The sequence below is a fragment of the Desmodus rotundus genome, chromosome 8, assembly GCF_022682495.2.
Source record: "Desmodus rotundus isolate HL8 chromosome 8, HLdesRot8A.1, whole genome shotgun sequence".
Lineage (NCBI taxonomy): Eukaryota > Metazoa > Chordata > Mammalia > Chiroptera > Phyllostomidae > Desmodus > Desmodus rotundus.
The window spans coordinates 88984898-89008807 of record NC_071394.1 but is presented as its reverse complement, the minus strand read 5'-3'; the positions used below and the strand labels follow the sequence as shown (position 1 = coordinate 89008807).

At 41.8% G+C, this 23910-nt stretch overlaps 1 pseudogene; it reads right to left on the bottom strand.

The window, feature by feature from the left end:
- Window positions 1–933: 933 nt before the first annotated feature.
- LOC112301073 (hyaluronidase-3 pseudogene) lies at window positions 934–1643 on the bottom strand (annotated as a pseudogene).
- Between the last annotated feature and the right edge of the window lie 22267 nt (window positions 1644–23910).

Below are 23910 nucleotides of genomic sequence, written 5' to 3'. Positions count from 1 at the left end.
ACAGTACTCAGGCATGGACATCAGTGTCTCCATGGAGGGCAGCCAGAAGCAATGGTAGGAATGAGTCTGGCCCTTACTTGGCTTTGTAGACAGTTGACATCAACTAGCTGCTCAAATAGAAGCAAAGGGCTGTTTGTGACTCAGGCAATGCACCTCAGGATCTCTCAGAGGTAACTAGATAGGATTTTGTGTGGGATAAGAACTGTGAATTTGGGGCTCTGTTAATATGACTTGCACAGTGTCTGGGTGAGATCAGGCTAGTTTGAATTCTCTCCCTTCCTCCAAAACAAGAGCAACCAAGGAGAGTGAAGTATAGTGGTAATGGAGACAGGGCTCTGGAATTCTCTTCAAGTTGTCCTTAATTTTTTCTGCCTACCTCTTTCTTGCTGCTCTTCCCCATCCTTCACTGGCCATTTGATATTGCAGTCGATCATTCTCCTAACTGTTTTTTTTCCCATTGCACTGACTCAATTTCTTATCTCTGTGTTGGTGGTTCTTCATCATTGTAGATCTTATGTGTGTGTGTATGAAAGAAAAAGTCACTTTATGATGAAATCAAAGTACAGACAACAGTTTAACACATACAGACATTACCCAAGATCTTGGGGTCCACCTACCCTTGGACAGGTCTCCTGCAACCCAGTAATGTGTAGGAACAGAGCCCTGGGCTTGCAATCCTAACTATCTGGAACCCTGTCTTTCCCTATGGCTGCCTCCTTGTTAGGAATGATCAGATGATCTCAGAGGGCCTATGGTATTAAAATGCTGTAAATGTTTTTTTCTAGTCCCTTCCACTCCCCGGGGATCTCATGGGAAGTAAGGTGTGTGTATAGGAGGACTGGCTAAGCTAAATAAAACAAGAGTGGGACAGAATTCTCCAGCACTGAGAAATGGCAGTGGGGGCAAGAAGGTTAGGGCAGGTGACTCCTGGCTTTATGCTGTTTCTTCTGGCCCAGCCTCAGGCCTGGGCTACTGGCAGGTAGGGCCAGCCCAGCCCAAGTAACAGTGGCAGCTGAAGGACTCCCTAGTTTTTGGGCTGCCATCTGGCTGCAGGTGCAGAAAGGCTTGCAGCTGTCCTGGATCTCACCAGGGAACGTGCCCATAGCCATGGGACCCTGCTGACTGCCAGCTATGGCTGCTCTGATCACATTGATGACATAGGGGCCCAGGGTGTCCACCAGGTAGTCATGAAGATGCCAGCACGTTTCCTGGGACAAGAACCTTTCAGAACTCTGGTATGTAAAGGGGGCATAGGCCAGGACAAGCAGAAGACGTGGGTGCTCAGGGAGGAACACCCAGAAGGTCTCTTCCAGGTTGTATCAGACAAATACCTGGTGGTAAGCAGGTGGCAGCCTAGGTGGGGGGTAAATGCTGGGGAAGAGGGCTCTGGAGGTGGACCAGAGCCGAAGCAGTTGGGTGTTGTGGGCAAAGGTGGCTGTGTGGCAGTGGCCCATGTAATTGAAAGCCATACAATGCCATCTACTGCTACAGGCTGGGAAGCAACAGAAGCCCCAAAGTTCATGTGGCTGCAGTTTCTGGCCCAGCCACAGTGTCCTCCATCAGTGCATGGGCTGTCTGTTCTAAGCCAGTAAGGACCTGTAGAGCTGCTTCTGGGAATATAGGTGGGGGAATACCTGGTGCATTCAAGCCCAGGAGGCATGTCCATTCCTGGGGCATGACCATGCAGCTAGGGCCAGCCCTTGTGTGCTAGGGGAGGCCCTGTGCCTGTGACATGGCCAGCCCCTGCTTCAGGTCCCTGAATGCCCCATCTCCATGCTATGGAAACATGTTAAAGCCAGGCTTCAGGATGCTTGGTGTCCTGGCCCTGCCACCATTGTGGTTTTTGATGCCAAACCCATCCCTGACAAGGTAGGGAGCCCTCTCTCTATCAGAGTCAAACTAATATTAGGCTCCTCAAAATGGTGTCTTTTGCTCTCTAATCTTACAGCCTCTCTATTCAATGAACTCAAGAACCAACTACTGCCAAGTATGGTAGCAGGATGTGGGAACAATTTTGTAAAATGTCTCATGGAAAAGTCCTTTGCCCACTAATAGTCAAAGATGGTCATCTCAAATTCCTCTGTTATTGGAGAATTCTCTACTCCACACCCCTCTGCTTAAAGCCTCAATTTACATTAATTAAAAAATTTACATTCCTAACCCTTTAGCATTTCTTCTTCCAGACTAGAATTCCATGAAACAATCTAATACTCTTTCAGGTTTTCCTTATGAAACAAGCAATTGCTTCTGTTTGTTTAAACTTAGAAAAATCAATGATTTCAAATTGCAAATTCAGTTAAAATTTACTTTGCAATAATGTTGTAGGATGATATTGCCAGAGTTTGGAAGCAGAAAGCAAATGAGGCAGGAAAACAAGATAATCGAGAGGATGATAGAACAAGATCTCTGATTAGTGAAGCACAATTACACGGAATAAATACAATATCGATTTTGTGTAAAAATCACTCACAGAAGGGGAAAGAAAGGAGGGTAGCTTGTCATCTTTCCTTTTCCATTTCTATTTTTCAAGATATTTTCAAGTTCTCTGAACTGTATTAGATTTTTAAAGAATACGATTATGATTGAGGTGATGGATATTGCTTTACATGCTCTGGTATTACCTCTATGGAAATATATTTCTTCTGAGCCCTCATAGCTCTGTATTAGGTCCACTCTTTGGCCATTTCTCACTTTCTACATGATGTTATAGGTATTTGTGGTGTTCATGTCTTCACTCCCTTGCTAGATTGTGGATTTATTGAGAGTAGACACACACTTGTATATGCTTTATCAACAGTGAATTCCCTAGTGGCATGAGTAGGTGGAGGTCTTATTTTAAGAATATGATTTAAAAAATTAAGTTATAAAATAATTATATGATGAGAATTTTTTACATAGAATACATGTCTTGGTGACTCTGAGACAGAGAATACATATTCCATTTGTATCTTTAATAATTTATAGGAGAAAAATATGGATATTTCTGCTGTAAACCATGTTTTTTATATTTAAGTTACTTATATTTGTTTATGTTTCTCAGGGAATATGTTAAATTTAGACACACAAACACACCCTTGAAAGGAGTGGGGGCCCCGCTGTTCCCTGGTGGAGGGGAACAGATATGTCCCCAGTTCTAGTATTGAATAGAAAGAAGGTTTGCTGGTCCCAGAGGGCTGGGATCACAAGTCTCAAAAGATGAATTTGGTGATAGGGGCCTGTTGGTGCTTAGAGGCAGGAACCACCTGGGAGAAGGGAGGTCTGGATGTGGTCCTGGTTGACCAGCGTGCCCTCACAGCTGTGCTTGTCCAAACAAAGGGCACAAGAAAATGCGGAGATGGTTCTATTTTTTTATCTATTTATTTTTTGGTGTTTAATAAATTTGAATCTGTCTGAGAACTCTTCACCTGGTTTTTAGCTTAGCTCTTTTGAACTCAAGGACTCTCTGGGAATTTTGTGGTGTATGTGAACTCACAGAAAGAACCTTGGATATTTCTTTGGCACTTCATGGAAGACCATTGCTAGTGGAGGAATTCCTAACTTAATTGAAGTTATACGCTCTATTTTGTTAATTTCTTAGATAGGCAGTATATAAAGCAGAGGTCAGGTGCTCAGGGCCTGGAGCCAGATCAATTTTGGATTAGGGCTCTATGCAGAGGCCAATTTACTGTGAAGCTGATAACAACTCAATTCTAGGTTCCTTCCTTCCCAGAGGGGTCCTAGCTCATAGTTTATCAGTGAAGACTACTGTCTCTTTCCACTCTGACTTCCTTTTGGTCTCCCTTTATCTTGTGTAGATGGCACTGGAAAGCCAAGGGTATTCTGGGGATCTGGCTAAGGGCAAATTCAGTGAAGAAAATGCCATTTTAACTACAATTTGAAGAGTCATTTTGGAATGTGTCATGAAAAAAGTGAGAAATTACAGTTTTCTGTTTTGAACATAGGTGAATTGTACTTTTTTTGTATGGTCATCTTTAAACTGAAAGAAAATTCATAGAAAGATAGAAATGTGAAACAGAAGTAACAAAGATGAACAATCAATCTTCAGACAGTGAGAAGCAAATTATAACAAAAATTTCAGATCATTGAAAACTCACTCATTAACAGGGTAATTTTATTCATTCATTTAGCAAGAAAGAAATATTGACTAGAAATAATGAACAGCACTTGGAGTTTTGATAATACAATTAATGAAGAGGAGTGAATATGAACATATTGGGAAAAGATTTAAATAACTTGCTGGTTTAACACAGAACAAAGATAACATGAAATGTATAAATCAGTATAGTGAGGCAAACAGGTTTGTGAGTGTTGCCAACTCAGAAGTGTTGATTTGAGATTGGTCACTGACAAGAAAACCTGAAGTGTCCTGAAATCTTATGGCTCAGATATAAAAGAAACTTGATAGAGCTGTTACCTGAATTTGACAATCCTAAGGACTTACCTGGTAGCATCATCTACCATGAATTGTGAAGCTGAACAATATTCCCCCAACTGTCAATAATAAAAGAAAATTTTGATCAATGACAATGGCAGGAAAGATAAATTATCTTTCTGTTCTCTTTATATAAGAATATGTAACCAAAAAAATTAAGAAAAAGTATAGTACAAGTATGTCAGGCAGATGACAAAAATTCTTGTTATTTTTCCAGGTTTTATGATATTTATAATACTTTTACATTTGTAAGTTGTTACAATTTCTTTCCTCATTCTAAGTCAGCAATCTTCAACTGGTGTGGTGCAAGAATTTTTAAAACATGCAATACCTTACTATTTAGTCAAGGGTGCTGACAACGTTTCTCTTAGATTGTCAAATCAAAAAGTATCAGCAGCCAACACAACAATAGCCATCATGTGTGAATGCCCTGTCTTGAACCATAAATATATAGGTCATATAATAGAGTTTCATCTTGTTGGTCACGTCGCATAACAAGCATACATCTGATTGGTTACTTCTTGGTACCAGAAATCCTTATATACAAGCATAGGCATGTGATTTTTTAAAAAGTCATTTAGGGGCAAAAAGGGTAGGTAATTACTATTTTTTGTAAATCAATCAAAATTATACCTGTTTTTGTCATATTGGCAAAAATATATTTTTTGTCACTCTGCAGAATTTTAGTAGTTTATGTGTGCCATGAGATGAAAGTTGAAAGTTGTTATAACTAAATATTCCCTTACATACCTACATTTTTATTTAGAGTTTTGTATTTTCCTTAAAGCTGGCATTCTCAAATTGTATAAATTTCAAGTTCCACAAAATTTGGATCTGCCTCACAGCTAGATGACCATGAAGAAATTGATTTGCATGTCCTGAATCTCTATTTCCTCATAACAGACTAGGGATTGTACAGGTTACTGGTTATTAGGTCAAGAGGTTTAAAGGAGATAATGAAGATGAAGTATTTAGCATAGAATCTGGGATGCCGTAAACAATCTTTATTAGTATCATCCATTAATTCCATGGACAGGTTTTAAGCTCCTGAATGTTCATGCACTACAGATTCAGCAGAAACAAGATAGAAAAAAATCTCTGCTCTTCAGAAACTTATGTTCTAGACTTCAGGCCAAGATAGAGGCATAGGTAGATGCACTATAGCTTCCTCGCACAACCAAAAGAAGGACAACAACAAATTTAAAAACAAAAACAACTAAAACTTCCAGAAAATTGAACTGTATGAAAGTCTGACAACCAAGGAGTAAAGAAGAAACATTCATCCAGACCTGTAGGAGGGGCGGAGATGGCCGCTGGGGCAGAGAGGACTTGTGACAAGGTGGTGGCTGGAGGAACTGGTTGGGCAAGGTGGTGTCTGGTGGACTGGGTGGTCCCACATTTGTGTGTGGATAAACTGGGAGGAGCAACTAGGGAGTGAGAGAGACCAAGCATCCCAGTGTTCCAGCGTGAGGAAATAAAGCCTCAAAACATCTGACTGAAAAAACCTGTGGGGACTGCAGTCAGGCTGGGAGAAACTCCCAGCCTCACAAGAGAGTTCATTAGAGAGACCCACAGGATCCTAGAATATACACAAACCCATCCACCAGGGAATCAGCACCAGAAGGGCCCGATTTGCTTGTCAGTAGCAGGGGGAGTGACTGAAAGCGAATTCAGAGCTGAGCAAGCAGCATTGTTCCCTCCCTGACCCCTCCCCCACATACAGTGCCACAATGCAGTGAAGTGGGTTGCCCTGCCCTGGAAAATGCCTAAGGCTCCATCCCTTATTATGTAACAGGTGTACTGAGATTAAAAAAAAAAAATGTGGCCCAAATGAAACAACAGATCAAAGCTCCAGAAAAAATACAACTAAGCAATGAAGAGATAGGCAACTTATCAGATGCAGAGTTCAAAACACTGATAATCAGGATGCTCACAGAAATGGTTGAGTATCGTCACAAAATAGAGGAAAAAATGAAGGCTATGCAAAGTGAAATAAAGAAAAGCATACAGGGAAGCAACAGTGATGGGAAGGAAACCAGGAGTCAAATCAACGGTTTGGACTAGAAGGAAGAAATAAGCATTCAACCAGAACAGAATGAAGAAACAAGAATTCAAGAAAATGAGGCGAGGCTTAGGAACCTCTGGGACAACTTTAAACACTCCAACATCCAAGTCATAGGGGTGCCAGAAGAGGAAGAGGAAGAGCAAGAGCAAGAAATTGAAAACTTATTTGAAAACATAATAAAGGACAAGAGAGTCCCAAAGAAGTTGGACCCAAGGAAGCACACACCTAGGCACATCATAATTACATTACCCAAGATTGAAGATAAGGAGAGAATCTTAAAAGCAGAAGACAAAAGAAGACAGTTACCCACAAAGGAGTTCGCATAAGACTATTAGCCAATTTCTCAAAAGAAACCTTGCAGGCAAGAAGGGGCTGTAAAGTATTCCAAGTCATGAAAGGCAAGGACCTGCATCCAAGATTGCTCTATCCAGCAAAGCTTTCATTTAAAATGGAAGGTCAGATAAAGTCCTTCCCAGATAAGGTCAAGTTAGAAGAGGTCATCATCACCAAGCCCTTATTATATGAAATGTTAAAGAGACTTATTTAAGAAAAAAAAGATCAAAACTATGAACAGTAAAATGACAACAAACCCCTAACTATCAACGACTGAACCTAAAAACCAAAAACAAACTAAGCAAACAACTAGACCAGGAACAGAATCCCAGAAATGGAGATCACATGGAGGGTTATCAGTGGGGAGGGGGAGGGAGAAGAATGGGGGAAAAGGTACAGGGAATAAGTAGCATAAATGGCAGGTAGAAAATAGACAGGGGGAGGTTAAGAATAGTATGGGAAATGGAGAAGCCAAAGAACCTATGACCCATGGACAAGAACTGGTGAGGGGAGGGGAATGCTGGTGGGCGGGTGGGTACAGGGTGGAGGGGAATAAAGAGGGGGGAAATGGGGCAACTGTAATAGCATCATCAATAAAATATATTAAAAAAGAAACTTATGTTCTAGTTTATTCTAATTGTTTATTGTTGTTTACTACTCTCATCAGTTCCCTTTGTGCTCCTGCTCCTCTAAAAGGGTTTCTGGCTCCTTATCTTTTTCAAATTAAATGAATTAGAGTTAATTAAAAAAATTATATGCCACCATTTAGATATGATGCTGCAAAACCCTGGTTGGAAACTGATGTCCATTCTAGTCCTGAGTTTGTTATTTGACATTCTGAGTGGTCAATGATAGATGGAGTAGCTCAGCAGGGAGCTCATCATAGTTTCTTTTTAAAAAAATTTGTATTGTTATTCAATTACAGTTGTCTGCATTTCCTCTCCATCCCTCCAGAGAGAGTCCTGTGTAGTGGTGGCTCTCATTCCTATCTTCCCTGGGAACCTCAGGGTAGAAGAAACCTCTAGGATCTGAGCTCATTCACTTCTTGATGGGGCTACCTATTTTTGTAGGGTTTTTTGGGGTAACTCATCACTTTGGGAATACTGTTTTCTGCACTAATAGCTTTCCAAAGCACAACTTTCTAAAGCTAGCGAAAGGTCAGAAAAGGAGGCAGTGTGCATGATTCTGAGGACCAGTGGGTTGGTTTTCCACTTGGATTCTTTGAGCCCAAGCATCTGCTGAAATTTATTTATAGGTTTACAGAAAGGGTCTTGGTTATTCTACAGCAGAAGCCCAGTGTACTGGCTTTGGTCCAGTTTTTGAAAGCTGAAATGTTTGAATCTTTTTGTTTTATTTTAAGAGTGTGCTAGTATACTGGTGGAATCAAATGAGCAAACAGTGAGTTGTGAGCACAATGCTGGTTTTTTGTGCTTTTTAAAAAATATATATAGATGAGTTGCTCAGGAGTCTAATAATCTTTTGGTCATTTAGTGGCAGATACATTGAGTTATTAAGATCTAGAATCTCTTCTTGTGCTGTGAATCTGTTTTTGACACCTAACATCTCACAAACTGTCAATTCTGGGTGCCTCATCTGGAACAAACACAGACACAGACTGTTAGCCCCTTCAGGACCAGAACTATATCTAAGTCCTGGGAATCAGCAAGGTGCATAGTACTTAGTAGGTACCCAGTTATCCAGTAAATATTTCTTGAGTGAATGAATGGTGAATGAATGAAGGACCATGTAACATCATTTTCAGATGGAGAAGGAGGCCTCTCTACCAAATAAGTTTGTGTGGTATTTATTTAAGGCATACTAAGGAAGACTCTGTTAAACAAAGTTTACTTCAAAAATAAATGCGTTTTGAGAATAAACCACTTTCCATGTTGATATAGAGTAAAGTACTTGGCTGCTCTAGATGCATTTCTCCAAATGGGAAACATTTAAATATGTGTCAAGGTAATTGAGCTGTTTGTTAGCAGTTAGTGTAGGCCCATCATTTAGCCCATGGGATTTCAGTCAGAGAGCCTGGGTTCTAAACACACCTCTGACATGTACAGGTTTAGTGGTCTTGCCTAAATTACCTGAACTCTCTGAATTTTCTCATCTGTATAATGGGAATAATAATAATGACTTCATAGGGTTATTGGGAAGATTGAATGAGATAATGTTTGGTACAGAGTAAATGCTCAATAAAGATTTCTCCCTCCTCCTTCTCCCACCCTTTTCCTCTTCTTTCTCCTCCTTTCCTCCCTGCTAACTGACCTGGGCATAGGAGATTTCTTCTGCTCACTTCCTTAGTTGATCTTCCCAGGAAGCAAGTTAGCGTCTGGAGAAACTTTCTGGAGGTCACTCTTCAGCCCTACCTGAGAAAAACATTTTTGTGTAACCTTTGGATAATCAAAGAAGAAACACGAAGTGATTTTTTATCACCAGATTTTACAAAAGAATCTGGCACTTAAAATTTTGCTAATTAGTGGCCATTCCTTTCCTACACCCCCATGTCCCCAGGTTAGATTTCACCAACATTCTAAGTCCTCCGGCATTGCTCTGTGCTCCTTGGAATGCAAGCCTACTTTTATTTTCCTTTTCAGAGAGTTTACTGGGTGAGAAATTAACATTGAAGACAGTTTCCTGTGGGCTTGGGCCTTGAAGGTGACTGACTTTTAAAAATCTGTTAGTGACTTAGAGAAGCCAAGCAAAACTCACTTTTCTGGAGAGAGCCCACCACTCTCTCATATAGCTCTCTCTCCTGGCTCCTCCATGACAGTCCAAGGTCAAGCTCATTTGTGGTGGTGGCTCAATTTTGCTCATTTTGTTATATTATTTATGTAACATGCGGGTTGTGAGGGAGTGTGGATGTAGATGATTCATAGGCACAAGCAGTTGGAAACAGATTGCAGAAGCCCAGCTCCTTTACTTGGGTGTCCCCCACACTCCACCCCCCAAGCTGCTTCATATGCTATTTCCTGCATACCCTGCGGTGCTACTCAGGTTAAGTGCAGTCCTTGGCCCCCCACACCTCTATGGAGCAGGAGGCACACTGACCCTTTAGAGACTAAAGCTGCAACAGATTCTGGGGACACACCCACCTCCCAAGATAGAATTCTCATGAAAAAAACCTAAACTATAAAATAACATAAGGAATTCGGAAAAAGTTATGATGATTACTTCAGTGCCTATTTTTTGAAATATCAAGTTCTTTAAAAAATTTTTTCTTATTTTTGTGCCGTTGCCCCTGCTTTTTTAGGCTCTGCCTGGCACCTGTGCTCAGCCTGCCTATTGAGCAGCCCAGTGCCTGGTAGGCATGCTGTTTTCTTGTGGTTAAATTGCGAAGGAACCTATTTTCATCTTTTTAAAAGTTTTGTCTCACTTGCAAGACCTACTTTCAGGTGACATCCAACACTGTCTGGTGCCTGGGGGAGGGCACAGACTATAAAGTTAGACATCCTTGTTAGGTGACCTGTTAGCTCTGTGTATCAGTTATGGACTGTGAAGGTAATGCTATGGGACAAAACCCACCCAAACCCCCATGGCATACAAAGCATTTATTGCTCATGCTTCAGGGGTGGCCAGCTGAGCAGCTCTGTTGATCTTAAACAAGCTTATTCAACATTAGCTGACGTAGGATGGCCCAGGCTCGGGTCATCCACATATATCCCACCCTCCAGCAGGCTAGCCTGGGCATGCTCTTTTGGCCATGGCTGACCAAGAGTGAGAATAGGCCCACTCACACAAGTACTTTTTAAGCCTTTGAAACTGCATCATGTTTGCTCACCTCTCATTCGCCAAAGGAAATCACATGGTTGAACCCAGAGTTGGAGTAGATGGACCCTACTGATTTACATGACAAAGGACTTGGAAACAAGAAGAGGTGAAGAATTGGGGTCATTTTTATAATCTACTACACTGTGTGACCTTGGGAAAGTTAACCGACCTCCCTGAGCCCAACTTTCCCTTTCTTTTGAAATAGAGCTCATTATCCCTAGCCATCAAGCTTGTGTGAAGATCAAATGAGAGAGCTGGGTTGAATTGGTGTAATTCATGATTATTTAAGCTTACAAAATTGCTATGAAACTTATACTAACCATTTTTCCAGGCTAGGGAGGGTGAACACATGTTCTTGTGGCTAGTTTCTCCATTAACATTTTAGGTATTGTATTAGAGTTTTCCAGAAAAATAGAGCTAACAAGATGTATGTCTGTATCTGTATCTGTATGTGTATCTGTATCTATATCTATACAGAGAGATTTATTTTTGGAGAATTGGCTCACTTGACTTTGGAGGCTCAGTGGGACCAAAATCTGCTGGGGAGACTGGCAGTCTGGAGACTCAGGAAGCAGTTCCAGTTCAAGTCCAAAGGCAGTCAGTTGGCAGAAATCCATCTTGCTCAGTTGAGTCTTAGTTCTGTTAAAGCCTTCAACTGATTGGGTGAGTCCCACCCACATTATGGAGGGCAATCTGCTTTACTCAGAGTCCACTGATTTAAATGGTAATCTCATCCAAAAATACCCTCAAAGAAACATTGTGAATAATGTTTGATCAAATATCTGGGCACCATGACCCAGTCAAGTTGACAGATAAAATTAATCATCACATCAGGTACTAATGATGTGGGTCTACAATTAATTATGAATTTAACAAATTCAATGAGTATTTAATGAATGTTTACTGTGTGCCTGGAGCTATGTTTATTCCTTGGGATATAGCAGTTAATAAACAATTAACCCTGTCTTGAAAGGACTGACAATCTAGTAAGTGGTAAATAAGCAGGTAAGATAACCAAGCATGCCAAATGCTGTGGGAGCTACCATTAGTGGAGTGTGTTTACACAGTGAACGGAGCTTTTTGCAGCATTATCTCATTCAGTCCTCACAACAAACCTGGTAGGCAGGCATTGTTGTCCCTATTGTACAGATGAGGAAAATGAGGTTTGCAGAGGTTAAGTGAGCTGTTCACATAGTTAGTAAATACAGAGCCCAAACTGAGTTCTGCCTGATGTCCAAGTCGAGGCTGTTGGTGGCTTCACCTTCTCACTCATGCACTTGTACTGCGGCTTCTCACAGACAGGAGCATGGAGGAGGAGCAGGACAGTGGGAGCCTGAGGTCAGCCTAGAAGGTGGACATCAGGAGAAGTTGGGGAGAGCTCTGCTGCTTCTGAGACACTTGTACCCATTGCCCCTGCTGGCTGGTTTGTACGGCCACTTCCTGACCCTCTGGGATGGAGGCAGCAAACAGGCAACCAGTGTTATTCTGGAGTCTTTAAGTACATCCTCCAAGTCCATCTCAACACCGTCATCTTTAAAAAGGGACAAATGAGCATATATGTAGGTAGAGAGAGGAAAGATTTGAGCCCCTACCCGGAAAGCCACCTCTCATCCATTCTACTCAAGGACATGCTCTGGGTGAGAGTGTGTATGGACATACACATATAATATTTTCAGACTTCATCTACTCCCAAACTGCTCACAGCAGGTGTGCAGATGGAACTGTATGCTAATGGGCATGGGGAAGCATGCTTCCACATAAGGACTGTGCTATGTATGTTCAGAACAAGCTATTTGCTAAGTTAAGGGGCTTCTCTCCATAGCAATTAGCTCTGGGCCATACGTGGCTATGCACACATTAACCCTTGGCCTGGTGAATGCTGGCCACAAGCCTGACCTGGCCCACAGATGAAGAACCTGTGGAGGTCGGGGAGAAGGAGTTGCTTTACATAAGTGGTGTTAGGCAGATGGAGGATTTATTTTAATTGCATAGGAAGTAGTCTTTCTTGAGTAGAGATGTAGGTCCTTTTGTAAACCTGTGATAGAGAAATCTTTGTTGCTGCCACTGCTGCTTTTCTTTATTCTTTTATTTCTTTTATTTTTTTATTATTTAAAAAATACATTTATTGATTATGCTATTACAGTTGCCCCATTTCCCCCCTTCACTCCACTCCATCCTACCCACCCCCTCTCTCCCGCATTCCCCCCCTATAGTTCATGTCCATGGGTCATACTTATAAGTTCTTTGGCTTCTACATTTCCTACACTATTCTTACCCTCCCCCTGTCTATTTTCCACCTATCATTTATGCTACTTATTCTGTGTACCTTTCCCCCCGTCCCCCTTCCGCTCCCCTGTTGATAACCCTCCATGTGATCTCCATTTCTGTGGTTCTGTTCCTGTTCTAGTTGTTTGCTTGGTTTTCTTTTTCTTTTTTTTTTGTTTTAGGTGTGTTTGTTAATAACTGTGAGTTTGCTGTCATTTTTACTGTTCCTATTTTTGATCTTCTTTTTCTTAGGTAAGTCCCTTTAACATTTCATATAATAAGGGCTTGGTGATGATGAACTCCTTTAACTTGACCTTATCTGAGAAGCACTTTATCTTCCCTTCCATTCTAAATGATAGCTTTGCTGCATAGAGCAATCTTGGATGTAGGTCCTTGCCTTTCATGACTTTGAATACTTCTTTTCAGCCCCTTCTTGCCTTTAAGTTCTCTTTGGAGAAATCAGCTGACAGTCTTATGGGAACTCCTTTGTAGGTAACTGTGTTCTTTTCTCTTGCTGCTTCTAAGATTCTCTCCTTATCTTTAATCTTGGGTAATGTAATTATGATGTGCTTTGGTGTGCTCCTCCTTGGGTTCAACATCTTTGGGACTCTCTGAGCTTCTTGGACTTCCTGAAAGTCTATTTCCTTTGCCAGATGAGGGAAGTTCTCCTTCATTATTTGTTCAAATAAGTTTTCAATTTTTTGCTCTTCCTGTTCGCCTTCTGGTACCCCTATAATTTGGATGTTGAAATGTTTAAAGAAGTCCTGGAGGTTCCTAAGCCTCTCCTCATTTTTCCGAATTCTTGTTTCTTGATTCTTTTCTGGTTGGATGTTTCTTTCTTCCTTCTGGTCCATACCATTGATTTGAGTTCCAATTTCCTTCTCATCACTATTTGTTCCCTGTACATTTTCCTTTGTCTCTCTTAGCATATGCTTCATTTTTTCATCTAGTTTTCGACCAAATTCAACCAATTCTGTGAGCTTCTTGATTACCAGTGTTTTGAACTGTGCATCTGATAGGTTGGCTATCTGTTCACTGCTTAGTTGAATTATTTCTGGAGCTTTGATCTGTTCTGTCATTTGGGCCATTTTTTTTGTGTGTGTGTTGGTGCTTCTGTTACTTAAAGGGGCGGAGCTTTAGGTGTTCCCTGGGGTGGGGTAACGCTGGTCGCTGCGCTGTGATGCTGAGCTGTGACGCTGTATGTGGGGGAGGGGCTGAGAGGGAGAAATGGCACCCGCTCCAGTCTCCACTGGATTTCAGTCACTCCCTGTGCTACCCACAATCAAACTGGGCCCCTCTGGTGCTGGTTCCCGAGTGGGTTGGCTTGTGCACGCTCTAGGCCCCCGTGGGTCTCTCCAACGACCTCTCCTATGAGGCTGGGAGTTTCTCCTGCTGCCGCCCCAACCCCCAGGAGTGTTTTCAATCAGAGGTTTGAGGCTTTATTTCTCTGTGCTGGAGCCTTGGGTTACGTGGTCTGCTTCGCTCCCTGCCGTTTGTCTGGTTTATCTATGCGTGAATGTGGGGCCGTGGGGTCTGCTACCCGCTGCTCTGCCTGCCCGTTCTCCACCACTCTGAGTCCGGCCCTCTCGGTTTATCTGTGTGTGAATGTGGGGCCGCAGGGTCTGCTAGTGGTCAGACTGCCTACCCTGTTGGTTCCACACTCCACCAGTCTTGGTCCCACCACAGGCACGCGAGTCCTCTCCGCCCCGGCTGCCCATCTCCGCCCCTCCTACCGGTCTGGATGAATGTTTATTTTTTATCTCCTTGGTGTCGGACTTCCTTGTCGTTCGATCTTCTGCCAGTTCTGGTTGTGCGAGGAGGCGCAGTGTGTCTACCTATGCCGCCATCTTGGTTCTCCCCATTGCTGCTTTTCTAAATGCCCCATTATTACCACAATAATTGCTTATCCATGTATAGAGTTGCGTCTGGGCCATATGCTGCTTATACAGAGGCTCAGAAATTCTCAGTATACCCCTCCCTCAGTGCAAGTTCACCCTCGTTCTGGTGATGCCACCTGAAGGGTCTTGAGCCAGGTTGTGTAGCTGGTACAGTGGTTTGGAGAATGGACAGTGGATGCTCACAACATGGGGCAGTGCAGATATTGAACACAGCAAGTTCAGAGCAGCAGTTTTCAAGTTGTGCCCTATGGATGTTCCAGCTTCAAGGAACCCATCAAGCTTTTTACCTTGGCCTCATTAGAGTCCACCATTGAGAGAACCATCTTTGGAGGCCTGTAGCTCAGTGACCTAGAGGGAGGAGGGAATGGCTTCCTGGATATACTCCAGGCTAAAGAATTCTGAATTAACAAGAAAAACATCAGCTTGGATCACCTGGTTCCTATGCAGCCATAATCAAAGTGACATTACGTATGCTGGCTGTTTATTTTATCAGTGACAAGCAAGTAAAACCTGATCTTCAGCAGGAAGCAGGTTATGTGAGCTCACTGCTCTATAGGATGAGATTTTCCCAAGAAAGAGCAGAGAGGCTTGAGGTAGAGGGAGATCCTTTCCCCAAGCTAATTGCATGCTGGGCAGAAGGAAGTTCACCTCAGGTATGGATTTTTGTAGGCACTGTGCCAATTTTGTTAATCTCTGCATAGCCAGTGTGTTACCCTTAGAGGCACACAATGCATGTTTGTTAGGTGGATGAATGGCTGTATTGAGACCAGCTGGAATGGAGGCAGCCTTATCCAAAATAATCCTTACCAACTGTCAACAATACAGTATGTGAAACCAAATTTCTGAGGACAACTATCTCAGGGAACAAGGAAGGCACAGAGCTTCTTGGCCTTTGTCATCGGTCACTCCACATGCCAGTCACAGAAATTTGAAGTACAGATTTCCTTCTGTGGCATGCCCATCTGCATCCTTGGAACTTTTGCCTTCCCCCACAAGTAGCACGTTTTTATATCTTTGCTTTTGCATGTTGTTGTCACCTCTACCTGGAATGCCTTCCCTATGCACCTGGTGGCTTCTCACGTGGCCTCCAATCACAGGTCTCCTGCTTCTGTATGGGCAGTCTGGGGTGCAGGGGCCCTCAGGCTCTGGAGCCAGCCTGCTTAGATTTCTACGTTGGGGCTGTCACTTACTACTTGTGACCTTGGTACATTGCCCAAGTCACCTAATAATTCTGGACCTCCATTTTTCATCTGGAATGATAATAGTACTCAGATCAGAGGATTGTTATAAAATTAAATTACTGAGTACACACAAAGCACACAGAACAGAGCTAGGACACAGCACTAGGACCCGCCAGCCACCATCTCTCTTGTGGTTCCTTCTTTGTACCCATCAGAGTTGTTTTCTCCTTTGTCTCCCCAGACCATTTTGTTCTGTCTCTTTCCAACTTAGCACTTTGGCTGGCCTACTTCCTTATTCAAGAACTGTCAGGGGCTCCTTAGTACCCACCTAAATACATCCAAAGCTTCTGAGCAGAATTCAAGGCTTTCCATTTTCCAGGCCAATCAATTTTGACAGCATATTTTCCCCACATTTCCTGCACCATACTTGATCTTTCTGCCTAAAATGTGCTCTTTGTCACTGTTGAGTTCTATGCCCTCTCACCTCTTGCTTGGGCAGGCTGTGTCCTTCCAGCACCTCTGCCTGCCCAGATTTGTGCACATGGGGAGGAAGAGCAGCAGCCTCCATGCCAGGGTTGGCCTTCTTTGATCTGCAGGCTTCAAATACTCTTGGCTTTGTTCTGGAGGTCAGACTCTGCACTTACATTCAAAAGGCAGTACATCCTTGGATGGTGTTCTGAGGTGTACTTGTAGCAAAGTGAAACCCATCAGCTTTCAGGCTCATAAAAGGTAAATGCTCCCTTATCACCCGGGTGCCCTGATTTGCTTGCCTCCTTGTGATATTGGTTTCATTACACCAAATTTGCCTACTTCAAGGGCCCACATCAGTCATTGTGAGGAATTTTAATTTAGAAATTAATTTAGAAATTATGAAGGAGATTGCTTATGCAATAGAGGGTCACTGCATCATATTGTCCCTGAATACACATGGCTTTTAAAGTTGCCATTTAATGATTCACATTAGCAGAAAATGTGTATCATATAATGTTAGCTGAAAGAAATCAGAATGCAAAGTTGTATTTATAATATTGTTATAACTATGTATGAATCATGTGGATCAGGACAAGTAAAGGCTGTAGGCAAATGACAGTGGCTTGATTTGTTGGGCGTTAGAGACTTTTTCTTCTTTTACCATTGTTGTGTTAATGTTTTGGCTATCATGCAAAATAAAAATATCAGTTAATGATATTAATAGCTGCATTTATGATATTATATTAGTAATGTAAGAATAAGTGCATGCCCAGCTTGAGCCACCAGGTTCTGCATTATCTCAATTAATCCTCCCAGCACACCTGTGAGGCGGGGATGTTTAATTGCTAGTGAATGGAGTAAAGGAGTCTCCACAAGTGTCACAACCTCTAAGGGGACAGATTTGCAGTCTGCACCATGGCCCCTCTCACTTTAAACCTGTTTCTTTCTTTTTTAAAACATATATTGTATTGCTTATGCTATTACGGTTGTCGCATTTCCCCTCCTTCACTCCACTCCATCCTGCCACCCCTCACATCCCCCCCGCCCCCATAGTTCATGGCCATGGGTCATACAGATAAGTTCTTTGGCTTCTACATTTCCTACACTATTCTTACCCTCCCTCTGTCTATTTTCCACCTATCATTTATGCTACTTATTCTCTGTACCTTCCCCCACTCCCCCTCCCGCTCCCCTGTTGATAACCCTCCATGTGATCTCCATTTCTGTGGTTCTGTTCCTGTTCTAGTTGTTTGCTTAGTTTTCTTTCTTTCTTTTTTTTTTGTTTTAGGTGTGTTTGTTAATAACTGTGAGTTTGCTGTCATTTTTACTGTTCCTATTTTTGATCTTCTTTTTCTTAGGTAAGTCCCTTTAACATTTCATATAATAAGGGCTTGGTGATGATGAACTCCTTTAACTTGACCTTATCTGAGAAGCACTTTATCTTCCCTTCCATTCTAAATGATAGCTTTGCTGCATAGAGCAATCTTGGATGTAGGTCCTTGCCTTTCATGACTTTGAATACTTCTTTTCAGCCCCTTCTTGCCTGTAAGGTCTCTTTTGAGAAATCAGCTGACAGTCTTATGGGAACTCCTTTGTAGGTAACTGTGTTCTTTTCTCTTGCTGCTTCTAAGATTCTCTCCTTATCTTTAATCTTGGGTAATGTAATTATGATGTGCTTTGGTGTGCTCCTCCTTGGGTTCAACATCTTTGGGACTCTCTGAGCTTCTTGGACTTCCTGAAAGTCTATTTCCTTTGCCAGATGAGGGAAGTTCTTCATTATTTGTTCAAATAAGTTTTCGATTTTTTGCTCCTCCTGTTCTCCTTCTGGTACCCCTATAATTTGGATGTTGAAATGTTTAAAGAAGTCCTGGAGGTTCCTAAGCCTCTCCTCATTTTTCTGAATTCTTGTTTCTTCTTCTCTTCTGGTTGAATGTTTCTTTCTTCCTTCTGGTCCACACTGTTGATTTGAGTTCCAGTTTCCTTCTCATCACTATTTGTTCCCTGTCCATTTTCCTTTGTCTTTCTTAGGATAGCCTTCATTTTTTCACCTAATTTGTAACAAATTCAACCAATTCTGTGAGCTTCCTGATTACCAGTGTTTTGAACTGTGCATCTGATAGGCTATCTCTTCATTGCTTAATTGTATTTTTTCTGGAGCTTTGATCTGTTCTTTCATTTGGGCCTTTTTTTTTTTTTTTGGTCTTGGTGCCCCTGTTATGTAAAGAGGCGGAGCCTTAGGGATTCTCCAGGGCAGGGTAACACTCCTCCCTGCACTGTGATACTGTATGTGGGGGAGGGGCTGAGAGGGAGCAATGGCGCTTGCTCCACTCTCTGCCGGTTTTCAGTCACTCCCTCCACTACCAGCAAGCAAATTGGGCCCTTCTGGTGCTGCTTTCTGAGTGGGTTGGTTTGTATAAATTCTAGGACCTGTGGGTCTCTCCAACGACCTCTCCTGTGAGGCTGGGAGTTTCTCCCATTGCTGCCTAAACCCCCTCAGGTGTTTTCAATCAGTGGTTTGAGGTTTTATTTCCCCACGCTGGAACTCTGGGTTGTGTGGCTGTTACCCTGTCCACCAGCTGCTGCCTCACCAGCCAGCTGCAGCTTTGCGCACCCTGCTCCACTATCTGCCACCTCGCTGGGCCTGCCAGCCACTGCCTTGCTGGGAGTCCTCTCCGCCCAGCTGCCTGCCTCCCTCTGCCCCTCCTACCTGTCTGGATGAATGTTTCTTTTTTATCTCCTTGGTTGTTGGACTTCCATGCAGTTCGATTTTCTGTCAGTTCTGGTTGTTCTTTGTTTTTAAATTGTTGTTGTCCTTCTTTTGGTTGTGTGAGGCGGCACAGTGTTCTACCTATGCCTCCATAAACCTGTTTTCTCAACTACTGCTTCTTTCTTATTAAAACCAAGCCAAACAACTCTTTATGAATCAATAATAAAGCTTATTATGGAACAAGTAGGTAATACTGAAAAAGAAAAAACACTTTAATATAAAAAAGAGTCTGTCATGCCAACACCTGGCAATCCACAGTCAACCTTTTGGACAGAGGGGAAGGGAAGGAGAAAGAGAGGGAAAGAAACATCCATGAGTAGTTGCCTCTCACATGCCCCCTACTGGGGACCTGGCCCACAACCCAGGCATGTGCCCTGACTGGGAATCGAACCAGTGACCCTTTTGTCTGCAAGCCGGTACTCCATCCACTGAGCCACACCAGTCAGGCATAGTCAACTTTTTGGACATACCTTCCAGGGTATTTTCTCTCAGCGTTGTCACTGTGAGTCTCCTGTAAGCCCCTCACTAGGAAATTTTCTTATGTATCTGGGAAATGAAGAAGGTGGAGACACACTTTTTCTTAAGTCTTAGTCTTGAGGCTAGAGCCTAGAAAATCATAAAAGTACTGTTGAGTGGCAGAATTTCCTCTTTTGAAATCTAAGGTAGGAATGACTGAGGAATTGGAGTTTTGGATGGAATTCGTGGACTCCACCAACAGAATTGGGCAGCGTCAGTTGAGGGCAACACTGTGATCATGTGGCTGGTCTAACTCTCACCCTTGCATGATCTAGGGAGAAGATACATTTCAGGAACTCTCAACAATCATTTTAACTGAAAAATGAAAATATCTGGAATGAAGAATGGAGACCACTTCATTCTAAAAGCTCCATAAAATTATAAATAGGAGTTAGGTAGTGCTCAGAGGCTCATGGCTTTCCTACATTGTTAATGCTATCGGGAGATGATCCAGACTTTCCTAATGTTTTCATTTGATTAAAATAGTTAACATCTTCCATACAGTTTAAGTTTATTTAGAAAGAATTTCTTTGTTACTTTAACAATGATTGCAATCTTCACCGGGCATTTAGTTCTCTCATGCTGATGAATTTAATGAAGAATTTGTGTGATGAGAATGCTCCTGAGCTGATAGAGCTTTATCTTTTATTCATTTATTTATTTATTAATTCATCTAGTAAATATTTATTGAAACACAACCATATGAAAATCCTTCCTTATGTGTTTGTTATAAAATTTTGGTCAAGGGCATTGCCTATTATGTATATTAATGTTCTGTGTATGAAATCCATGTGAAAAGTTTCTTTTAGAATTAAGTTCTGAAAAAACACTTTAACTCACCTGAGTTATATCAAGCTTCCTCCTTTCTGATAATAGCCATTTGTTGTTGTGTTTCCCATTTCCTCTCTGGCTGCCAGGAAGTTCAGAGATACCCTTGATGCTTAATCACAAACATTGTATCAACCTCATGATTGGTATATTTAGCCCTTTCTTCTTTTGATGGCCCCTATTTTCTGTTTCATTAACCTTAGTATGTAGAAATTCCTTTGACACCCACCTCAATTCTTTTCAGGAAAAGGTAGGGGAGTTGCATAATTCAAGTCACAATGCTGGAAATCCTCATCAAATGCCCGTCAGTTAAAACTAGAGAAAGGTGATGGCTGCACAACGTTATGAACGAAGTAAATGCCACTGAATCATATACTTTAAAATGGTTAATTTTATGTTAGGTGAATTTTACCTCAATAAAAATAAATTGAAAAAGAAAAGCATATCAGTGACCAACTGATTATGTAGATGTGATGATGGTGGTGGTGGTGGTTCTAGTTGAACACAGAGCATTTTCCATCTTTAAAAAAATAAAACAAAAGCACAACAGCTTTGTTATTTTAAAATTATATAAGAAGACCTTTTGTGGGAAAAATCATGAGATAATAATAATAACACACCCATAAGTTCACCCACATTTCCAATAGCTGGGTGGAATCGCTGTTAACTTTTTGTGTGTTCCTTCTAGACTTCTGCATTGATCCATTACTGCATGCATTCAATCGTCCATCTATCTATTTTTTTCTAAAGCGTGGTCCCCAGGACACATCTCATGATTAAACACACTTAGAAAATGGGTCACCGTAATACCTCCTTTTGGAGATTCATGGTGCACATTAGCATATTCAAAGATTTAAGAAATTTAGTAGCAAAGACGTTCATTTCACTGTGATTAATTTAGAGTTTTTCCAAAGTACTTGAGCATGGAATCCTTACTTTCTGTAAGTCAGGGAATGAATGTAGTGTTCCATGGAAGCCAAGGAAGCTGAGGAATACCTGATCTTAAGTCCAAATCATATTTAGTCTATGTAGTGCTCCTAGAGAGACTGTCTGAATTGATTCTATGGTGTAAATGTAGCTCCATGTTAGTTGTATGCTCCTAAAACATAATTTTAGTGGCTGCATAGAATTCTATTGTGTGGGTGTTCCATGGCCTGTAGAATCAATACACTATTACTGGGAGTTTGCATTTTCCCCATTTTGACCCTCATAATGAACGTTATTTTTGCCCACACCCTAAAACATCCCATCATATGAATCTTTGTTTTCCTGAGGAGTAGTATCTGCACAGATTCTTTGAGTGTTTTTTAACCTCTAGTTTAAGGGATCTGTTAGTAGAACACTCTGGAAAGAGAAAAAAAAAAGGACAAATGGTAAGAAAGAACGATGGTTTTGCTGCTGACTTGAATTTTTTACAATTAATTTTTTAAAATCTTGTGTGTTTGTGGCAAGAATTCTGGCCTAGCTCCTGGCTACTCCAGGGAAGGCAAGATGTTCTGGGTCTGCTGAGGTTAGATTTTCTAGGGCTTGTAGGTCCGGAACCTCAAGTAAGAACTAGGAATCTCATGGAATGTGGGAGCAATTTGTGAATAGCATGGAGTCAACCTTTCTATGAACACACTCCTCATTTTTAAAGTGTGGGACAAGCCCCACTGGTTTTGGTGTATGGAGGCTTCCAGACGGTACAGGTGATGATTTTAGGTGGCTTTCCGTAGTAATAGACCACAAAATCAGGTCATTCCCTTTTCAATTCTTGTTCAGTCTTCCTGTTTTTTGTTGTTGTTGTTGTTGTTGTTTGTTTTTTAAAAAGGAGCCAGTCTCATTTCGGTGCTGGGACATTATCAACACAGCATTTTCTGAGTTCCTTTTTTGACAAGGTGAGAGCAGCCCTCAGGGTTAGGGTCCTGGCAGGCTACCATTTAGTGTCATTGTTTTGTTTTCACTGTATTCATTTGTAAAATTACCTAGTTACCTCCTGGTTATGGCAAGAGATCCTGAGAGATTTCTTTAAAAATAAATGTAAGTAAAGACAGCAGAAAAGGCAATTAGATATTAAGGAAAAAATATAAGTAATTAAGAGTATAAGTGATACTCAGGTATGGCAAAAAAAAATCATGACATGATATACAAGTAAATGAAGTTTGGGGAAAAACTGAGTTAACCCAGGTCTTATGGTCACTGGCCTGTGTGAGTTCTTTATAACTGTGTCTGTATGATTATCATCCTGGATCCATTTTTGGGTCCTCAGTCTGGTTTTCTTTCTTCTCTCTCATCTGCTTTCAACTGTCCAGGGAGCCAAGCAAGACTTCAGACAGTAAGGACATTTATTTGGGTCTTAAAAGGTGAGTGAAAGCATTTGCCACATAATAGAGAGTGGGCATAGACCCCCTCAGGGTAGCTGACCCCTTCGTGGGTCACAGTCGACCTTTCCTTCATCATAAGGAAAATTGCTTCTAATGGGAAGAAATAACACTTGGAACCAATAAATAAAAAAGAATTCACTGAAAAACAGTTTGGCCAATGAAACTGTCTGGGAATTGGAGAAATATTTCTCCTTTCTTCTCTGGTATCTGGAACAGAAAATAGCCCTAACAGACACCAGCAAATCATAGCAATAAAAACTAAAGCCCATGCACAAGACTGAGGGGAGTTGTCAGCTTCGAGAAGGGAAACAGAAAGGACTAGAAGTGGAGCGGAGCAAAGAAATGTAGGTTTAAGCCCATGAGGCACAGGTGGGATTTTCATATTAAGCAAGAGACAGACTTTGGGGGGAAAAGCAGGCCAACTTTATTTTTTATGACAGAATCAATAGAATCTAATCAAGTTTTGAATGCAATCAGAGTGAGATGAGAAATACCAAGTAGGTCCTTGTGGGCAGTAACCAGAACATAATCGTGTCCGGAAGCGATTACCAGAATGATGTTCCACATTTCTCTCCAGGCCCTGCTGGGGAGGGAGACTCTGAAATTAAGGACGGGTGACATGGTTTCAGGTTCACGTCCCCAGAGTTCTGATGCCCTGTTTATGTTAATTTTCTCTTCTCTGTAGTACTACCCTGGGACAAAGCTTTCAGCTAAGAAAGGAAATGAAAAAAAAGATGTCCTTTTGGAGGAAGGTAATGAGCAGTGTCACAGGTCACTTTGTGGGATGTACTGACTCAAATAATAGAAGAGTCAGCTGGAAGGTGATGAGAGCTGGGGACTCCAAAGGTGGTTGGGAGTCAAGGTCCTTCATAATCCCTAGAAACACCCTGCCCAAGTCACCCCATATGCAAATAATATAAGCCCCAAACACTGTTTCCCATGCTAACGCAGTTTCAAGCTCCCAAACAACTTAAAACAAGGGTGCTGCTCATCACGTGTAGCTCTAGCCCCCAGCCAGGT